The 18,766-nt window shown below is 39.0% G+C and overlaps 1 protein-coding gene across 5 annotated transcripts in view; it reads right to left on the reverse strand.

Moving 5' to 3' along the window:
• Window positions 1–310: 310 nt before the first annotated feature.
• The window catches only part of CDK14 (cyclin dependent kinase 14), a 320,374-nt gene continuing 301,918 nt past the window's right edge, over window positions 311–18,766 (reverse strand). For all 5 annotated transcript variants that reach the window (XM_032112533.1, XM_032112560.1, XM_032112568.1 and 2 more), the window contains one exon: window positions 311–4,556. The gene's annotated coding sequence lies outside the window, so the exon portion shown is untranslated. The remainder of the gene's footprint in view (window positions 4,557–18,766) is intronic.

The raw sequence follows: 18,766 nt of genomic DNA on the forward strand, positions 1-18,766 counted from the left end.
GTGCCTTGTCACATATATAACAAAATGGAAAGAGACATCAAATCATTAACTTACTCTTACAGACAGAAATGCAAAGAATCTTGCCCTGTGTAGTCAGCACTGCCTTGTAGTTTTGATGAAGCTCATGTTTGACTGAATCAGTGCCTAATCTTTTCAACTCATTACTGTCCAGTGCCTGCCTGCTTCCAAGTACTTTTCATTCCTTAAAAATCTCGTGTTTACAACCATTTCCTTGTTCGGTTTTTGGAGAACAAAAAGGAAAAGAAAGGCTTTATTCCTTGAGTTAGGTCTAGATCACATACACAAAGGAGAAGAGATTCTGCTACACTTTATTCAATATGATGTTACAAGAAAACAACAGTTACAGCTGACAAACCATTACATCTTTCATAATACAGACAAATTACAAGGTGTAACAAATAATGCGACATTTATTTTACTGTACTGCTTACTATGCTGTTCTTCTGAAGTATATATATTTAATTACATTAACATTGTTTTCATGTACCAGCCCTCCCCTTTTTTATTTGTTAAAAAAAGAACACCTCTCAGTGCACCATACAAAAATCCGCATGGAAGCTGGCAAGCAGGAATTTTGTATGCAGCACCATTGAAATGCATTTTGGGGGATGGGAATTATTAGTGCATCCTTTACTTTTAGATTTTTTGCTTATGTGAAAAATGCAAGGCAGTAACATACAGTCACTCCACCTAAATGCTGGTAGGGGAGAGTATTGTTATGCTCAGTAACGCAACCTGATTCTGGTTATATGGGGTATCTGCATTTTACTCCCCAGTCTGTACAGCCTAAACCTTTTATATAACAAAGATTATATAACCAGTAATATTCACAGATGAATATTTTGTATATGAGCATATCAGAGCATTGACTACACGTTTGGTTGCGTGCACTGACACAGGGGTGTACATAACCCATCAACCCACAGGGTATTTATTTATTTATCTTACCTTCTCTTCCCAGGAGCCTTAAGTGCAGAACCCCTACACACCAAAGAGAAAGCAAAACCCCCTGTGCCTCTGTCTACTGCAGGTTGAATTTTCACCGTTGTACTGATGACTTGTCCTAAGCCATGGTTCTGATTAAAAATAAGACTGAGAATTAAAAGGACCCAACTGATCTAGGACACCATACAGTAATGTAATGTCAGAACTATTGGAGTGTCCTGTGTGGGGTGGTACCTGCTGGGTGTGGATTAGAGCTGATCTGAACCCAGCGGGAGAGAGGACTGAGCCATCTCCAGCTGGTTGACTTGTAAAATTAGGTTCTGTGAACTTGAGTTTGTAAGGACTCTCTGTATCATGCAGACCATATCTATCACCATCTTCCCTTCCCCATTCACTTAATATTAGATCCCATAGAGAGTTAGAACATGCCCTCCCTGCTTCTATCTGCCTGCTATACCTGCTGCCCTGTTGCTGCTCTCCTATCTCACAGCAAAGTCACATCCTCTCAAGTATCACCAGGAAAGACCTACTGGGTCTTAACCAAGTGGTAGGAAAATACAAGTGAAGCTGCTGCTTGCTACTGACTGAGCAAGTCCCATGGTTTCTCCAGGGCTGTGCCCCAGAGACTACTGGTCACTGAAGCCAACTTTTGACTGTTGACAATGTGAAACATCACATTCCAGGCACCCACAGCACATCTGGAAGGCTGGGGTACTTCTTGTCTCTTTGAATATTCTTTGGGGAACTGATTTCAGAAGGATGAGAGAAAAAGAGAGAAGCACTAATGATATTTGCTGAAGCTGTCTCAAGAGCATTGATAGGGTTTAAGCAGTCCATTCTGCAACACTGAGAAGAGCTGTGGTGAAAACAGCTGGAGAGGTGGGCAGCTGTCTGGGGGTCCTTACTGATGGGTGTCCATTGGGCTAACCATGCAGGTCAGGGCTCTGCTGGAAGGGGGAAGAGGGAAATAAGGCTGTATTGTCAACTGTCAATTCCCTGGGCAAAGGAACTTCTACTATCTCAAAAAACCTTGATATTTCCCAGCAGATTTCATGTTCCAGAAGATTAATTTGCAGTGCTCATGTGAAAAGCACCATCCTGCTTAGCCTAGGTCGCCTTGGTGGTGGGAGAACATCCCCAGGGCCCAGAGCCTCCATGGGAGAGCAGCAAAACCAAGTCACCACAGGGAATTGGGATGCCCAGAAAGCAGGTGCAGAAGTTAAGAGACCCTGGTCACTCCTTAATGATCACTAGGTGAGATAAATTCATTACTGCTGAAGATTAAGTTGCTATTTAGAAACCCAGATATTTATGAACTTTCCTTCAGGCAATTAACTGAAAATTTTTGGACCAACTTTATTTCAGTGGTTGCTTAAAAGTGGGAATGGGGCAGAGAGGATGCTCTCAGGTGCACGTGTGTTCACACACATGCACACACATACAAGCAAACACTGTATGTGAGTCACTATGGATAGTAATATGCTAGGCTAGTGGGAACAGTTGGGGAATTACTCTTCTATATTAAACCTTCAGATGGTTAGTTGAGCAGTGTAATTGCTTGCCTTCAAATTTAAGCTGTCAAGTAGAAGCATCTATGAAACTACCCTTATATTCCTAATCAAAATCTTTGTTACATTTTCAAAAGTTCTTCAGATTTTGCAGCAAGTTTTTTTTTCTAAAAATAGCTAATTTTAATCATCAAACTGCACACAATTTAAGTAGCAAAGATAATGTATAAAAGACTTTTCTCTTACAAAAAAAAAAAAAGAAACATGAAACCCAAACAAACCACATCTAAGGCAGTTTCAGTGTGTGATAAATTCAAAAGTTCAGTGGTCACTTTTTCCCCAATAAACACAGGGGAAAAATTGTAGTAAGTTCTAAATAGGATTGTGACTGAAAGTGGCTTTCAGATGGCTTTTAGCAGATCCTGAAACAGAGATGTCATTGGGGAAAACTGTCTTTTAATGGCTGTGCAAATATTGAGAATATTTCCACGGTTCAGTTCTTTGAAAGTGTAGACTCCTGTCCTAGGTCATTAAGAGACCTTTTGTAGCTACTTGTTCATTCAAGGATTTGCCTTATTGGGTGTCTTTTTCTTATTAAACACTGCTGGAGTTTAATAAGATGGCAGTAGCACAAATCCTTTCCCCCTTCTTTTAAACACTGAAAGCTAACCAAAGCGTTACCAGACTTCCTTAAAATGTAATTCAATGCATCCAGCAAGCAAAGGATGTGAAAATTATGTGTAGAATAATATTGCCTAGCAAGTGTTTCTGTTCGAGCAGGACTATAACTCAGCAGTGATTTTTTGCACCATACCCTGCCGTCTCTGAATGCAAAGCATTGTAAACAGTCAGGGCGGTTTTTTCACACCCCTGAACACAATGCTCTCCCCAGCCAAAATGTAGCAGGGGCTTCCTTTTCTAAAATCACACACACAACTTAATTTCTTGCAAAGTTTGCATTTGAATGATTCATTCAGAAAAGTTATCTAAAGACTAAGGATCATGTAGTGCCTTCCAGCCAGCTCAGAATACCTATGGAAAATAACTTGAAAGGTGCTTTGGTGTGGAACAGCAAACAGTCTGGGATGAGGAGAATTCTCCACCTTGCTTTGTACGTGTCAAAGTAACACAGCTAGATTTAATGGCTCATTCAGATGAAGTTTTTCTGTACCTCAGTATTTCTGTACCTCAGTATCTGCCTTGAATTAACCAGAACATTTTCATCATCTCTGTTTTCAAGAAAATACTCCAAAAGGTAACTAGTGTGAGGAAAAACATAGAGATGTTAGCCAAGACCCATAAAAGAAAGATATATTCTTGAAGGGAGTAAAACCATAAGGAATTCACTGTATATCTGTCAGCTGCATATGTCTCATAATTTTTGCTTTGTCCTTCTCACAGGCCTATTTTGAAAACTGGCATGCTACATAGCCTAAGCATAGTAACCAAATTTAGAGTACTGAAGTAAACATGCAATTATTGCCATGTTTTTAAATGGATATGAATGGTCTGAGGGGATAATGAAAAAAGAAAGAACCCAACAACACTTGAGGAAGAGTGGCAAGGTGCTGTAATTTTCAGCCTATCAGACAAGTTGGGTTTGCCTTGGGAAGAAATAGTCTTCCCGTTGGTTGCACACTATGCACAACCCTCAAAGAAAACACACAGTCCTTTATGCCACTGTTGGCTCTTTTTGTACAGTTGTTACTGAAAAAGTGTGAACACTAAATGTGTTGACTGAAAGTATTTAAGACATTGCTGGTGAAAGCATAAAAATCCTTACAAAGATGCAGCGCTGCAGTGGAAAATCAAACAAAATCAAACACAAAAGACTGAAAGAGTACATGCCATGTATCAGTAAGCAAAAGCTTAATCTTCACATAGTTCTCTGAAATCACAAGGTATCCAAATGCGTGCAAGGTTTTAAATAAATTGCAGGGAAAAACAGGGTCTTGCCAGCTTCAATTTTCTTTTGAATGAAATCCACCATAGAGAAAGAAAGGAAACAGGCCGTGGTTCCTTCCTGGTGTCAGCCTCCTCATTAGGTTTTTGTTTCCCTCCTCCAACCTGGTAAATTTAATCCTGTAAGGAAACAATATAAATTATAATAAGCCTCATGAATTGCATTTTAATTTTTTTTTTTTACTTGGTAAAAGATAGGTTAGTCCAAAGCCAGTTATGAAGACGCCAGCTCAGAGCAAAGGGCAGACTTCCAAAGCATGTTTAGAACTGGTACCTCAGGAAAATGAACTTAAAACACCAATGTTTTCAGAGTGGTTGCCTAAGTGAGATATATTAATCCATATTCATGTGTCTGTGCCCCAAGAGCTCATCTTCAGAGGTGCCATTAGCACTGACATTCTCCTTGGAAATTATAGACAGCCGTAAACACAGAGTCCTCTCTTCTAAAGTTGGTCACACCTCCTGAATGCAAAGGAAGGTTGCTAAAAATGCTGGCAGAGTTTCAGGAGTTTACAAGCTTTTTTTGCCCCCTTTTCTTTTTGCCCCTTTTCCCTAGAGATCTCCTCCACAACAATGCTTGCAACTAGTTTCTGAAAAGGTCTCCTTAGGTTTCCTTCCCAAGAGTTGTTGGGGGTACCCTGAGGCAAATCACAAACATTTCTGCAAACATAACTATGGTATGGAGCTTCTTGATGCGCTGTGTTTAAATGTATTCACCTTTATTTCAGTGTATTTCTTTTACTAGGCAGATAATTAAAAACTCTCCAATATAAAAATAAACACTATCAATAGCTTCACTTATGTTGTCTTTCACTCTGTTGATGTAGAAGCTCAAAGCAATGGCTGGACCTGCACGAAGGTGTCCTGATGTTTTTGAGGTTTATACAAAACAGGAGGCAGGCTGAGAATGTTGGACAGGAAAACAAAGCATCCAATAACTGCAAGAAGAGCCACGTGAAGGCTGAATGAAGGCTAGATGAACTGGATGAACTGAAGCCACTGAAAAGATTTTATAATTAGCATATTTAACTCTTATTAAATCTCCAAGTAGAATTCTATGCCAAGTAATAAAGTGAGACTTTTTGAGAAATTCTGAAAATACATTTGTTAAGTTCTCCAAGACTGGAACTACAGACCTGATACATTTTTAAAATGCAGTTGCGGGAAGACAGTCAGATGTGAACGAATTTCATCCCTTAAAAGAAAGAATGCTGAAATATTCATTGAGCATGGAACTGGTTCATATTAGCATGTCCTAAAACTATTTAAATCAAACTGGATGCAGGTGCCAGTGAATCTAGTCTAGCCCTCATTTCAAAAGCAGGACAAAACCAAGGCATCAGTTTTGAACTGCAGTTTCAAGCATAACATTTTAATTGTGGCTTTCAACAAAACACCCTAATGTCTATGCAATGTCTTCTGTAATTTCCAGGGTTCCTGTCATGATTCTTGAGAGCTCTTCTTCTTTCTTTAAGCACCAGGATACCTGAATTGGATTAACAAAAGCCTGTTCTTAAGCATCTTGGGCCCTCTTGGAGCTTGGTCTACCACCTCTAGAGTCCTTCTTGGGTTGTTTCCTAAATGCATCTGGCATTTGTGTGGACTGTCTATTCCACATGAAAGTCCCACTTCCCCCAGGGTCTAGAAGCTTGGCTGAAGTGCCAATAAATCTTGTTTCAGGGAATACATTTGAGCTGATGCATTTGGTTTACCTTAAAAAGATGAAAAAGAAAAGCAATGTTCAGAACATGCAGAGATTCACAACTGTTCAGTGACGAAACACCACTGATAATATTCCCCAAATTCCAGTTTTCTCTTCCTTCATGAGCACTTTTTAGGGATGTCCTTTTGGGAGCTCCTTCTTAGAAAGAAGCAACTAAACTCCCAAAGCTCCTTCCAGCACTGAGCTTGCATTTGCCCCCACTTCCACCTACACTTCAGCTGTGAAAAGCAGGCTTGCAATTTGGAAGCCACATCTGCCCAGATCCAGAATAGCTGGCCTGATTTCAGGCTAAGCCCAAATTACTGGAGCTCCAGGGACTGGCATAAGCAGCAGGGACATCTGAGACAGGTAACAAAATTATAGGGATAGAAAAGTCTCTGGATGGATGCTTTTCCAGTAGTTACCAAACTGCTCAGATTTGAGAGTAACTGCAATTAAATTCATTACACAGAACTTTTCCTTTCTATCAGTGGACCTGAGGACAATTTCTAAAGGAGGTAAGTATCACACTTCTCTTAGGATTATGCTACAATTTCCCAGTAACAATACTACATTTTCTGGTTTCAAGTTTGGCTTTGTAGGCAAAGCTGATGACACATTCTCCAGGGCAGGGCCTGAGCTTGTGGAATGAGGAATACCTTCAGTAGAAGCTTAGCACTTCCAGAATCAAGCCCTAGAGCATTAAGAGATTCTTTAGAAATGAATAAACAGAGAGCTGCTACCATATAACACATGGGGAGAAAAAAAAATCTTTGCACACTGGCAACTACTGCCAGCACCAACGCAGACCACAGGCAGAACACTGAAGACTAAGGAAGGGTAGCAGAGGTTACAGGTTTCCTGCTCTGGCTCAGTATAAGGCAGGTAAGAGTTTTATGATCACAACTCCACCAGCTCCAGCTTTGCTGCGTCCTGCCATGCCAGGGCTGCAACTGGTTTCCTGTGAAGCTTAGAGCCTGTGTAAAAGTATGGTGGGCAACACCACTCTCCACCTTCTGCATAGGCTCAAGATTTAGACTGGATCACTGGAAAAGAACATGATTTGATGCCATATTTCACCAATGGTTCTGGCTGGGGAAAGCTAGAAGACACAGTACAAGTGGAACCAGGGAACAGTATGGTGGTCTCAGTCTCTCTGCAGACGTGTTGAAATGCACAGCCCGCCCGGTTTGGGAAGCCAGCCGGCATGACAAACCCACTGCTTGCACCAGGGCCTGAATGGGCAGGGTGTTCTGGGGCCAAACCCTCAGCTCTCGCTGCCGAGGTGTTTCGCCTGTGTATGAAATCCTTACATGACACAACAAGTGTGGTGGCTAGAAATAGATAATGTTTGCATCTGAATCACTAATTCTCTGAATGTTTATTGTCAATTCAAAAGTGGAGTCAACAGGTGAAGTCCCTTCCCCTGCCTCAGAGAGCTGTCGTGGAGTGCTAGCTTTCTCCGATGCTGAGGAAGAGGAAGAAACTGAACACAGATATGCCACTTGTCAGAGGAGTTCTGTAATCACTGTGCACTTTCTCTTCCCACTTATTTTTGTTTAAGATGAGACATCAAATGACAGCTCTCTTAAACTGGAGAAAGAGGAGAGCATCTCTTCATCCACAGCAGAAAATCCACAATAAAAAAAGCCAGAAAATTTTAGACTGGTGTGAACCAATCTTTTTATTAAAAAAAGCATTGTTTCTTCAGTGTGGCTCTTGAACTGAAACATCAGTTGTTCACACAACATAGACCCGAGGCAGGGCCCTCCACACAGTGCTGCCATTCAGTTCCCAGATGGCTTACTATTCCATGTTTGTATTTTTAAAGCAATATTTTAGAAATATCCTTGCTTAGAATTTATACATTTCCCTCATCATACAAATCAAAGTTTTGCCTGATGACTTGGCAGATTATGTTTATGGCCTCTGGTCACAGCTTTGCTTATAAAATTGTAAATTGTTAAATGGAATATTTACAACTTGTGATTTCCCAAGAGCAAAATAGGGTTCTTTCATATCTCCTTAAAAACCAAACCAAAACAACAAACCACAAACAAACAAACAACAACAAACCCTAAAACATAACAGACTGACTTAAAAATGAACTTTTTTCACCACAGATCCTGGTACTTCTGGTTTTTATGACATCTCTACTAAACCTAATAGCTTTCTACAAGTAAGTTAATGATGTACTTGAAATATTAAGTGATCTACATGTAGTGACTCATTTCTGTGTTTGTTACCTAGAGAAATCCCAAATGGGATAGAATGTTAATCCACCTTAAAAACAGCAGATGCCAACTTCAGAATGCAGTAACTGTTGATGGAACAGTGGTTCTAGAAAGGCATACCAAAGCTTGTAATTTAAACATTAATCATACTCTGAAGACATGAGGTATAGGAGGGTGATTAAATCCCAAATATTTTTCTTAATTTTAATTAGTGAAAGAACGTCCTTTCCTGTAAAAATACCAGTTCAATACATGTTCCTTTTGGCAGCATCAGCATCCTTCTCTAGGTACTTTTAATTTCTGTATAAATTATCACATCGGGTGGAGCTATGCTCCCACAGAGTCTTTAGCATGCAAAGCACACTCAGAGTGCAGGTCTATTTATGTGGCAGCTGATTTAGCATTATTATAAGAGTATTTCAGTTTTAAAATAAAAATGTGAGCTGACAACTGGAGATACTGTATTCTTTATGAGCTGAAACATGGAGGAATTTAAGATCATCAACAATAATACTCTTTCTGCTTCTCCCTCTACCACACATGCAGACACCACAGATACTGTTCATCCTCTCTGAAAAAAAAGTACAGTATTAACAGGTGATTTTTCCCACACCTTTTATTCCTATCTTTGTTAGAGAAATCATTTTAAAAAGCCAACCAAACATTAGCAGTACTATTTGCACTCAGATAATATCTACATGCTACTTGTTGCTATAAATATTAATTAATTGGATCACCAATACCCATAATGCAACTTTATTTTGACCTACATGCCCTATGAACTAGATATTTTTTGGATTCAATTTCCTTAAAACCAACTGTCAGCATCATGTGATGGAAGAGATGAAAAATGAAAATGAGCGTTCCTGCTGTGCAGGTGAGTGACCTGTGGGAGACAGCTCTGCCTGCTAGGATTTTTACACGTACCATCAGACACAGACCAATTGATTAGATCATCTTATACCTGCCACCAACTAGGCTCAAGAGACTAATTAGAGAGAGTACTGCCTGCGAAGGCACCCCATTGACACCTAATTTGCTCAGCCAAAGCCTTTGGGGAGAATGTATTATCTCTGCAGCTGCACTTCATGCATTTCTGATTTGAGGCATAAGCAAGGAGTACTTCTTCACTCTTTTGAGCAAACTGAGTATATAAGCCCTTAAGTGCTAAATACAAGCAGACAAATCTGGTCAGCCACCATAAATCCTTTTTCTCCTTCAAATATATATACACATATATACATGCATACATGTTGTATTTTATATCTATGTCTATAGTATGTGTGCACAAATGCAACCATACAAATAATGTGTATGTATGAATCTGAATGTGTGTGGAACGGATGAGTACGTAAAGACATTTCTATAAATATATGCTTTAAAATATGCAATTTTCACATTGTATAGCGTGCCTTCCTTCACAGGGAAGTTTTCCTTCTGTGAAATTTAAAAGAAATGCATTTTTTCTTATAGATGAAAAATAAATGATCTGCAGTGTTGTTAGCTCAGGCTCAGAATTACCCCCATGGACAAGACTCAGTAGATTGATGCCTATAAAGTTGCTCTGCATCTTCAGAGGTTCTAGTTCAAAGATTATTTCAGTATACAGCCTAGCTTTGTTGGAAGCTTTTCTTCGATGGACTATACCTTGTTTGTAGTTTCCTGAGGAATACTCTTCAATAAGGCTAAATATAAGGTTACTTAAATTGCTTTCTGCTGGGCTTTAGTTTTATCCAGTTATTCGTGCCCCAAAATACACAGGAGAGGTAAGACTCAAGGCTGCCATTAAAAATTTATTCAGAAGGAGAAAAAAAAAAAAAAAGAGACACACTAGAAAAACTAGGGATTTTTTTACAAACTGAGAAGGGTTTGAAAAAAATAATTTCAACTATAGGCTGGTTAGTGATTCCTGAACTCAGAAGCGTTGTAACACACAGGAGTATAGGGGATTTGCATCACTTCTAAAACAGCACTGAGCCAAATATCTTCTTCCCTGTCATGTGTCTACAAAACAACTTTGAGGAGTTGAATAAGGCTGAATTATTGCAGTTTAATTTCAGTTTCTGTCAAAGCCCATGTTGACAAGGTCAGTTTATAGTGTCAACTCAGGATCCTGCACCCCTGTAACTAAAGAAGTAAAGAAGCCATAGCAAAACACGTGCAAGTGACGTGTGTGGCCAAAATGTCAGGTGTAATCTCCTTTCCAAAACACATTATAAATGCAACTTCCAGTCTTGTTCCTAGGATGGAGCATAACTCAATACAGAGAAAATATCCTCACTTTTCTTCCCTCACACAGGCCACATCTTTACCAATTCACTGTATATTTCTTCAGCAATTTAATATCATTTAATGTTTAAGTGACACCCCTAGATATCTTGGCAACTGTTGGCTACTACTCTTTCACAGATGCAGCACTATACAGGATACTTACACATTTTAATAACAAGTGCTATCAGTATTTAGCAGTAAACTATACCTGACAAATAAGTGACACAGGATTAACTGATTAGTTTCTTCTGCTCTTTTCTCTTGTGTCTTAGTTACTGCATTGGTATTCTTATACACATGGGATTTCACAGACTCTATCTAAAGTGATGAAAATTGCTGTATGTTCTTCTCCACAGTTCTAACATATAAATCATAATACAGATCTTATGGACATATTGCTGTATTACAAATTCCTCTCTCCACAAAGAATTTTTCACAGATTGACTTTGCCTCTGGGCAGAGCCCTGCAACTCTAAATAGATTTGTGTGTGGGAGTTGACTGAAGTTTTAGGGTGGCAGCAAAGGGATGACCCTAAAAGAAGTGAATGCTAGACAAAGACTGTAAACTAGTAAGAAAATAAAAAATCAGAATAGTAGTAGAATTATAAACTAAATTATTTTATGACTATACTTTAAATAAGTGACATAACCTTTGAAAGGTGAGACCTCTATGGCACTGTGGATATGAGGCTGGAAAACAGAAACCAAGATTTTGGCTTTGCTGCTGAATGTGACTGTAGGCATCATTTCATTCCACTGCAACCTGTTTATGTCCCAGCCTCTGGGTTTAGAGTGTCTCCCAAAATTAGTGTCCGGTTTTAGATGGAGCCACCAACAGTTCAAATTATATAAGTGCACTTAAATTTATCAAAAATGCAATATTAGAACAGTTGCAACATTTAGTAGTACTTGAAATCTTTAGGACTGTGAGTTTTCCAAATTGTACCCTTATGCACAGTACGAGTTCAAAACAAAAGTCCAGCATCACCTGACTGTGAATGTGCACAGTCCAGTGTGGGAGGTTGATTCTGAAGAGCCAAGACTTCTCCTCAAACTATACATCAGTTGCTAAGTAGCATATATGCATATCAATAATTGCAAACCAACCGTGCATACTTTGCACACAGGTCTCTACAAAATATTATAATGAATTCCTTCATAGTGTGTCTTGTGAGGAGAAAAAAAGGAATGCAAGCCTGATCTTCACTGTAATATATTTTATTCACAGTATTAATTTCCAGTGTTATTTGATAATGTGATTGGTTTCACAGTTGATTTGTAGGTATACTTTTAACTTTTGAGTGGCTGTGGTAACTTCCAAATTAGTTTTCTCCAAGTCTTTCAGCAAAAATTCTTTCCTACCCTAGCTTCCCACAGCTGAAGTTTTTTCTTTGAGTTGAGAACAAAGTCCACAAAGCCTTTCACAATTACCATTTGAATAAGGCTTCACATGAAAAATGGCCAGGACTGAATCTACTACACATCTTCTAGTTTTTGAGAATAAAGCACAGCCCTCTGTGAGTGAGCTCTGGGAAAACTAGTACTTCAGATGAAGATGCTGCAAAAATAGCAGTGTTACTGAGCTTAATATAGCTTGCAAGCAATGCCATGGAAACCTTATTAAAAACAAAAATGCAATTTCAGGATTTTGGTACTCATCAAGAACAGAGAAATATTAGTGCTAGTTTTTTGCGAGAATATCCTTCTCAAACCTGACAAACAGCCAAATCCCTACAACTTCTTATAACCTTTCTTCTATCTGATTAACGTGATATATCTAAATTGCTATGCTTCTCACCCTGATAACTTGCAGAAAAACCTGCTAAAGAGGAACTGACTGAATGTGAATTGGAGAAATGCTGTCTCCCTGGATCTATAATGAGAGAACCTAAACCTGCAATTTTTCCCAGTGTTTGACACAATGAGATCCTTATCTCAGTGGTAGCACCAGCTCTCATCTCTGAAACAGGTAAGTAAGTGCTATGCCTGAACAAAATTTGTAGGTAGCTTAATTAAAATATACAAAAGAAAAAAAAAGAAAAGAAAGCCTATCTGTTATAGTTGTATATAACAGAACTCAGAAAGGAAATACCTGTTGGAAGATGATACAAAGGCATTAATGCCCCAGTTAACAGGTTTGTTACTGGTTTGAACCCGTCTCTGGAGAAAAAGGAGCTCCAGAAGAGCTGCTGAGAGATCTTCTCATTGCTAAACTCTCTTGCAGAGCTAAACAGTCAAAGGATGGGAGGTTCAACTACAAGCAACTGGGTGCGAGTGAGCTGAGCTGTGGTACCTTTCTACCACGTCTCACCTTTGTGGCAGAGCCAGCTTAAGAAATTCCCACTGCTGCAGACCTACTTCCTTGCTCCAGCCCTTGCAACTTCTGCCCCTGTCACTCATATTGTAAAATTTTCTGTAGAACTCCCTGTACACTGGATCACTAAAAGTATCAGAAGTGAGATGAGAGAACTTCTCAGTGATCCAGTTTACACCGAACTTCGAAATAGGTGCAACATCACAGTTAATGGGATTTAAAACTGGTGAGGGAGCAAGAAGGAACTGCCTGGATAGAGCTAGACAGAAACTTATCACACTGTTCTTGTCTGCAAAGACAAAATGATGGAATAACATCCTTATTTTTTAGCAGCAGCATTCACCAGTGCATTACTAAGAACAAAGCTTCATTCTAAAATCTGAAGCCACCTCCCAACTCACAAATGGCTAATTATTTTCAGGTATCCAGAAACACTGTGAAATCTGCCTTAGCCAGCCACTTAAGGGAGCAGACAGAAGTTGTCACATAATGACCTACTAATTAAAAAGGAAGAAAACCATACTCAAAAGATCTGGGAATACCCGTAAGATAGCCTAATAAGGATAATCTCCTGTACCTGTTTCAAGGGAGCAGCAAACAAGAGATGGCTGAGAGCCCATGCCTCTGACTGGAAGTTCTTTGAATTTTTTTGGTTGGTTTTAATTTTTTTTAGCAGTAAAAATATGTTGGCCTGCCAACATACCGAGGAGATGTTTAACGGTTTGTAAAGCTTCAAGTCATATCTAACCAGAGTTTAGAGAATTCAGATGGGATAGAAAAGCATCTGATTCTTTATAGGTCACCATCTAGCTTTGAATAAAGAATACAACCCTAGAGTTCAGGGAAAGCAGGTCAACTGTGCCCTCCAAATACCACAAATTAAACTTATTGACTGACAGTGTCAGGAATGATGGTCACTGTTATTAACAGTGCTATTTATCAACTCAAACCTAAGCATATTTATTTATTTCACCTGAAACACAACAGCTGACCAACTCAAAACCCAAATGAGATGATGTACTTGGCCATCTCCTTCCACTCCTCCCCATCTAACATAACAAGAAGTACATATCTTCAGAGAACTTAATCAGAAATTTATTCCTGCTTTTCCCTGTCATGGCTTTTATCCCCAAAGCAAAGTCTGCTGGACAAAATGACATATGAAAGACTAAATGCCTGCCAGATGACTCATTAGCATTCACCTCCTCCCAAAAATTAAGCCCTGCCTCGTGCAAAAAATAAAGTATCCACAGGTCCTTTAAAACAGGGCATTTTGTATACATGTGATTGTTAACATTAGTCAAGTTACTTCTTGAAAGCTAAGTAGTCTTGGAACAAATTTAATGCTGCTGGTGTAATCAGCTGTCTTGAGGTGGGTGTGGACCATTTTGCTCTAACAAAGATTCCTTGGAATTTAAAGATACTTCTGCAAGGGATCACAACACTATAAACTACCTCAGACCCCACAGATAAATGCTAAGCATTAAGAAAACAAAGTGTGAATGTTTAGCACTACCAAAATCATTCCAGTAGCCTGCAAGTACCTACAGGCAGCTTGGAATTAAGTTATGTCATTTCTTCTTTTTTTTTTTTTTTCTTTGAGAAGACAGAGTGTTCAGGTGCAGAAGGAAGAAAAAAAGAGGGATGGGTAAACTAAAAAAAAAAAAAAATTCCATTTCTCACCTGCATTTTTATTTCCATTAGTGTTTTTCCTGGGAAGCACTTTTCAAACCAGCAAGGAATTTTAAATCTGGAATGTGGAGTTATGAATGCCTTTGTTTTAGCTTGACAGAACAGATATTATTGCAGCTGCATTCTGGATAGCACAGATCCTTCTAGCTAAACACCATCTGGTCATACATTCTGTTTACTGCTGTGGCTTTTGAGAGACTGAGCATCATGGCAAAGTGGTCATGTCAATTAAAGTACATTTTTTATCACAGCACTGCAACTCTTAAGCACATATAAATTAAGACAGAAAGCAGACCTCACATGCTGAAGCAGAAGGATCTTTCCCATGATTATAGTGTATTATATTAATGGCAAGTTTAAGTAATAGATGTATTTAAATTTTGGAATATATTTCCAAATATGATTATGCTCTAAACTCTTAATCCAGGTGTCCACCCATACCATGAATGCCGTACAATGGTATTTATTGACAGAGATATCAGGAAGTCTTTGCAGCTGACATTTTCAAGCCTGAATTGTTTCCCAACCTGAGACTTCTGGAGACCAGAATGGAACAGTAGAGAAAAAAAATCCCAGTTTAGGAAGGGCAATGGTGTCTTTATGAGATATTGCTTGTCTCTGTGTTCATTCCCTAGAGGGTGTGCTGATACTTGCTGAATACTGCTATGCAGTCCTTTCACCTATACAGCTCCCACTTGGGATTTTTGCTGAAAATCTATGACATTAGAAATAGTTACTGGCAGCTTCAGGCCAGCTGCTTTCTTCCCTGCCAGTTCCATTTTTACATACAAAACCATATGGAGCACTGAAACAGAAATATTTCCCCAGTTCAGTCTCTGTGGCATTAAATGGAAAAAATGTTCCAGAATTAGCATGTCTACAGAGCATCACTACAGCAATGAGGATATTCTATGTAGTACATAAAGAGATCACAGAGCAGCTCAGTGATTTTATTTCTCAGAGTTCATACTCTGGTTGGGGTAAGAACCTTTTCCACATGACTAACATGTTCAAATACTGTGCATGGTTTGGGAAGTCCAGTATGAGGTTCTTCTCATAGATGCAACTTTTAGAAACCAAGCAGGATCTACACTCTTTGAAATCCAGACCTCCTTCAGATATTACACAGGCTTCCCCCTTCCTTTCTGTTTTTTAAAAGACTTAAATGATTTTAAAAAGTAGTCTCACACACTTGAGAGGCTTGTGGGAGAAACAGTAGATGTCAAATCAGGTGCAACATACTGTGCATTTTGTGGTATGCAAAGACAGGGATCATGGTAAGATGGAGTAGTAAAGGCTTTTCTTTCAAAAGTGCCATAAGCATGGGTTTTCTTGTAACTGCAAGAAATACTTAATCTTTTTTTTGAAGCTCCATTATAAAAGTAAGGTTTTGCATAGCTCATTTAAATAGTTTAAATGACACAAGGTTAAGAACAGGAAAGCCTTTCACCAAAGGTGGTTAGTCCTTTTCAAAGATTTCATATTATTTGAAGCTTACTTTCACTGCATTCTTTTACCTTGGCTGCTTCCCAAGTGGGTGTAAGTTAATTAAATAGGATTTTGACCCTTTAACCTTCCCTATAAACTGCATCTTTACCTAACTCTATTTAAGTAAATCAGATAAAAAACCAATCATGTAGCAGAATATATATTTTTACAGCTGTGGAAAAAAACAAACATGTCTATTAAGCTTATTTGTAAGTACTTAGTAGTCAAAGCAACAGCCAAGACTCATGGATGATTTTAATTAAAATAAATCTGTGTGGGCACATAAATTCATTTACGATGGCTTTTTTCAAACTGAAACTTCTCTAGCATTACTGAACAGCACAGCATTACAGTAAGTTCTCATTTGCTTGTGGCAACTGATGCTCAATCCACCTGGTTAGCTTGTATTAGTTTTGAGTCATGTAAAGTGTAAATCATATATACAAAAAATATTAAAGATATGAGGCTGAAAATTGTTACAGGAAAGAAGAGAAAGAAAGAGCAGAACAGATGAACAGATAACAATTATACAGAATGATACCCAGCACCTCTGTAACTGATATGCTCTGGGTTTAAATATTGAAAGGAGGTGAAATAAATGTACCAGGAGAACACTGAATTGCTCTCTACAAACAGATAGTGTGACTTTCCGTATCTCATTAGCCTTTTTCACCTTAAAATACAGGCTTCGGATTATTAGACCCTTCCAAAAAGCTTTTTAAGTTCATCCAGAAACAAAATGCAGTTTAGGTATGAAGAATGATAGCAGTTACATATGGAGAAACGAGTAACTAGCTCATGTATAAAGAATGAACAAAGAACTAAGCTGCCGCTTTGTGCCTAAGTGATGTGCTCAGGTCTCTGCATAGGCAGTAACAAAGACGCTGCTACTGGAGCCTGAGCATTGATCACATCTCTAACCCCCAGCAGGGACTTCTAAAATTGAGTTCATCACAGAAATAAATCCTTCCAAAATGCAGGCCTTTAGTTTGATATATTAATAGAGATACCATCTAACCACCTCACTATGCATTTGCATTATGTTCAAATTTTGCAGCCATTTGGTGATAAGTTTTTGATCATTGATTGGGAGATATTTGCCGCTTTCCTGACACTTCTCTCAACCCATCCTTGCTGAATAAACAGCAGGAAGATGACAACAGTCATATCATGCATAAGAAGCCCCCACTGGAGCATGAGCGGAGACAGGCACAAGTGGGGAGGCAGACCTGTGCATCAATTCCCATCTTCCAAGGTGCAACTCATTTCCTCATTGTAAAGTGCTTGGGGGTTCTTAATGGCATCATGCATCATGTTTTGTCCACCTTTGTCAAACGATGTTAGACCGGGGTCGTTACCATGCAGAGGCTCTGATAACAAGGATTAACAGGAAAAATGTCTTCCATTTCTCACATTGCACAGAAAAGGATCATATGCTCCCAAGAGCAAGATTTCTCTGCTCCCATTCACTATCCCCAAAACAAAGCTATCTAAATTAGGATGTAGCAGTACAGAGTGTCCAAAGTAAAAAACCAACCAACCAACCAACCAACCAACCAAAAAAAAAAACCACAAAACAACCCAACAAAACCAAAAGGCACTGGAAATTCTGGAAATTATAATAAATAGTTTCAAGGCATGTCAACAGCCTGTAACTCTCCCTCCTCAAACATTTTTATCCTGTCAAGTAATAACTTACAATAACAGTACTGTAAACTCAGAGAGATACGTTCTTTGTGCCTTGAAAAGGCTTTGCAAAGAGTTATTTTAATTATTTTCCTTATATAGTAAGTAGAGGATGAAAAAGATTTCAGAAATAAGAAATGTTATTGTTAACTCACTAATCACAGCTGAGGGACTTGGGGGCAGTCTGGTTCCTGAAATATCTTTGAGCTTATTTTACAGAATTGACTTAGTTGGTGGTATCCCTGTCACATGGATTTCAGTGCAAGGCACCAAAACTTCCTTTATGCAGAAGTACAATAGACAACACTGGACGCTGAAATCATATCCTGGAAAATTCTAGAACACTAGCACTTGAACAGGGAATTTTTATTAATTTTAAGAAGCTGGTTTTTCATTTGTGAATGCCTATTTATGAGGTGATTGAGTTTTGAGTCAATGTGTAAATTACATGCTACGTTATTTATTTTTCAAACATAAAATATATATCCCTGCTGTTTTGAGAAACTTCTGACCCTTAAAAGTCAAAGCAAAGGCTTGATTTCTCTCCTTTGATTCTGGGGGTGCCACAGATGAGAGGGTTATGAGCTTCCCTATTTTGCTTCTTGACACTCAACATGCTTATGGCTTGGGACCAACAGAGTAGCTGGGAGCAACCCGGGTATCAACATGTAGGAAGCGCTGCTAAAGGGACCTTGGAAAAATGCTGAGACGATGGCCAAGGAGCCCCATGAGGCAGAGCAGACCAGGACAGAACTCTGCAGCCACTGCAGTCAGTTGGCAGTCACACAGCTACAAACTACGAGGTTTCACAGCAGAAGCTGCTATAATATGGAAATAGATTCTTACCCTCTAGGCCCGTATGTCATCACACCAAGCTAAGCTGAAGCTGCCAACTAAAATGGGCAATTACACATGAACTTGGCAGGGTGACTGCCAACACAGA

Source organism: Corvus moneduloides, chromosome 1 (genome assembly GCF_009650955.1).
Source record: "Corvus moneduloides isolate bCorMon1 chromosome 1, bCorMon1.pri, whole genome shotgun sequence".
NCBI lineage: Eukaryota > Metazoa > Chordata > Aves > Passeriformes > Corvidae > Corvus > Corvus moneduloides.